This window comes from Humulus lupulus, chromosome X, assembly GCF_963169125.1.
Source record: "Humulus lupulus chromosome X, drHumLupu1.1, whole genome shotgun sequence".
Lineage (NCBI taxonomy): Eukaryota > Viridiplantae > Streptophyta > Magnoliopsida > Rosales > Cannabaceae > Humulus > Humulus lupulus.
This window is the reverse complement of record NC_084802.1, coordinates 9,514,033-9,517,897: the sequence shown is the minus strand read 5'-3', so window position 1 is coordinate 9,517,897 and position 3,865 is coordinate 9,514,033.

Sequence of the window (3,865 nt, the reverse complement as noted above, 5' to 3'; positions counted from 1 at the left end):
GATTTTTTATTATGACCTATGTAACCAATAGAATATGTTTATGATTTAGAGTCTGATTATGACCTATAATATATTATGATCTTATATGATTAGTATAAATTAGTGTTGTTATGAAATCTTGTATGAACTTATAATTTGATTTGTTATGACTATGTGATTATATGATTGCTTGTATGCATTTTTCATACTGGGCTTAGAAGCTCACTCCTTATAGTGAAATTATAATAATAATAATATTTAATACAAAAATAAATATTTAATACTTATATTAATAAAAATTTAAATATTATAAAATATCATAATAATACATAATCTTAATTTTTATTAAAATAATTATCATTTATGTTTAAAATGGTTATCATATTATATATATTTTAAATCATAAATAATATTTTGGTTTAATTTTTTATTTAATATGTTTATGTCTTTCTTTTATATTATTAAACACGTTATAAGTTCTAAAAAAATCATCAATTTTTTTATTTTAATTAAAAGCAATATGTTGAACTTATTTTTATTAAATCTAAATTTTTAAAAGACCTAAATATTCTATATTTTAATATCTAATATATTTAAAATCTATTTTTAGAATTCTATTATTTATAAAAAAAATTATTAAATAAATAACTATATATTCAAAATATAAAAGTAACTAGAGACAATTTTTATTAATTTAAAAATATGAATGAGAGAGAAAATGGTTTTTTTTCTTTAATTTTAATTTTAATTTTAGATTAATATATTTTTTAAATTTTGTAAATTTATCAAAAAATTATAATTAATTCTTTATATTTAAATAATTATGTTGCATAAATAATGAATTTTCTAAAAATAAATTTAAATATATTGAAATATTAAAACCAATTATATATAGGCATCTTAAAAGTTTAGTTTATCCTTTTTGACTGAATTGAAAAATTGAGAATTAATTTTATTTTAATTTTTAAAAATTTAAAACAAATATATATCATTTCTTAATTAAAACAAGACAAAATATTTTATATGTTTATATTTAATAAGGTAGACAATTGTATTATTGTGGGCTAAGGTTTGATGTTGTTGTGTAAATCTCCACTTAAGCTGTTACCAATCAATACAGTTACAAAATAGATTCTCCTGCCCAAAGGCTTTCAAAATCAGTTACAGAAGAATTATAACACATGCTTTCTTTACAAATTCAGTTACAAACAAAATCAAGAAATACCAGCTCATATCCTAACAGTTTTCTAACAGACTCAATCAACTCTTCAGATACAATTGAGAAGAAAGTTTCTTTTAATTTTACCCTATATATTCCTGTAGCTAGCTCCAGTTGAAAAAATCAATCTTGAAGCAGATCCGAGAGCTCAAAAGGGGGGAGTTGAGAAAGGAGTGAAATAGAGAAATAACAACAGATAGTTAAAGAGAGTTCTTTGTAAGAAAAAGTGAGAGAGAAATATAAACAGAGAGAGTTTAAAGAAGGAGGTTACCTTGTCGATTCTTCTGTGACTTGGAACCTTGTTAAAACTTTGTAACATCACCATTTTTAGTGAAGTTTGGAGCTCACCATCTAAGGAGCAGCTCAACGAGGATGTAACCCAAATTTTTTGGGGGAACCTTGATAAATCTCTGGGTGTTTTCTTCAATTTTTTTTGTTTTCTGTTCACTGTTTTGCTAACCTGCTTTTACAGATTGGTTTTTCTGGGCTAGCTGATATATATATATATTGGATCTTATTTCTGGGTTTGGGGATGAAACAAGATTTGGGGATCGTTTGAGTTTCTATTTGGGGGTTTCTGTCTGCTAGAGTTTGAGAGTTATGAGAAATCAAATTGATTTCTGATTTGTGTTTTTTGTTTTATATCTGAAAAGGAACAAAACTGTGTCGTTTTGTTGGTTTGACTTAAAGTCAAAAGCAGGAAAGAAAAAAGGTCTTTAATGACCTTGATATAACTGATTGAATACTTTGTTGGTGTAGGGATATAACTGTCAAATTCCTACAGTGGTATCAGAGCCAGGTTTCGGCTAGAAAAAGCAACAAACATTCATATTAGGGAGAAGGAAAACACAATCAAGGCTGGAAGGAGATAATCCAGCAGAACCTATTCAAGATCCTGAAGAAGTTCAAGAAGAATTTATGGATATACCACTAATTGAACCTACTGAAATCTCTAATACTTTTCTTGATTTAGATTTAAATAATATGAGTAACTTTAAAGTTGATTTTGATAAGTTTGATGGCTCAGGTGATTACAGGATTTGGAGAAGGAAGATTAGATCCTTATTGGCACAACAGAAATTACTAAGGGTCTTGGAGGATCCCCTTAAGTGGCCTGAGAACACTTCCAAGACTCAGCAAGAGGAGTTTCTGGAAACAGCAACTGGAAGCATAATATTCAATCTTTCAGATGCCATTATTAGATTAGTTGACAAAGAGGAGACTCCACCCAAGATTTGGAAGAAGCTAGAGGAACAATTTCAGCAAAAATCTCTAACTAACAAGATTTTTCTAATGGAAAGAATTTTTGGCTTCAAGATGAGTCATTCAAGAACATTAGAACAGAATCTTGATGATTTCTTTAGAATGCACATTGAACTTGCAAACTCAGGAGAGAATGAGGCTTTGAGTGATGAGAATCAAGCCATTATAATTCTAAATTCACAACCAGAGTCCTATGAGGAAGTAAAGACTGCTATCAAATATGGGAGAACTGAAATCACTTTAGATGAAGTCATCTAAGCACTAAAATCTAAAGACTTGGAGATAAAATCAGAGAAAAATGGAGGTTCAAATGGAGAGTTGAACTTAAGCCAAGGGAGACCAAGTCACAGAATACCACGACATTCAAGATGAAGAAGTCAAAGTAGAGGGTCATTCAAAAATCACAGCAACCATGACAGGGGAAGATCCCAATCAAAAGGACTAAATGATCAAAAGGGTTGTTATCATTGTGGTAAACCTGGACACTACAAAAGGGATTGTTATTTCTGGAAAAAGAATAAGAATAATAGGCATGAAGGACAAGGAGAAGCTCAAAGTTCAGATCACCACTCATCAAAACATAAATCTGACTTTCAAAATGCTAACCTAAGTGATGGTTATGAAAGTGGGGAAGTTTATGTTGGTGCAACATCTTTCAAAGATGATTGGATACTAGACTCGAGTTGCACTTTTCATATGACTAATAACAAATCTTTATTGACTGATTTCAGGGATTCAAACAAAGGGAAAGTGATACTAGGAAATGACCAACATTACAAAATTGAAGGCTCTGGAACTGTGGCTTTCAAGATGCTTGATGGTGTCACTAGATCCCTAGCTGGGCTAAGGTATGTCCCTGAACTATCTAGAAATTTAATTTCACTAAGTGTGCTTGATGACTTGAAAATAGAAAGCAAAATAAAGAAAGGACAGATGAAACTATGCAAAGGATCAATGGTCATTATGAAAGGCTTAAAGAAGGAAGGCTTGTACTACCTAGTTGGAGAACCTATTGCTAAAAGCCACAATACAGGAGCTGAACCACCTGAAGACTCTAAGGCTATTTTATGGCATCGAAGGCTAGGACACATTAGTGAAAGAGGACTGCAAATAGTAAGTAACCAACGGCTACAAGGGAAAGATAAGGTGAACAAAGTGGACTTTTGTGAATACTGTGTACTTGGAAAACACCACATACTCAAATTCAAAATAGGTACTCTCAAAACTAAATCTATTTTGGAATATTTACATTCAGATTTGTGGGGTCCTGAGAAAACTAACACTCACGGGGCAGTACATATTTCATGTCTATTGTAGATGACTACTCTAGGAAGGTTTGGGTATTTTACTTAGACACAAAAGTAAGGCTTTTGAGAAATTTAGGCAGTGGAAAACCTTAATAGA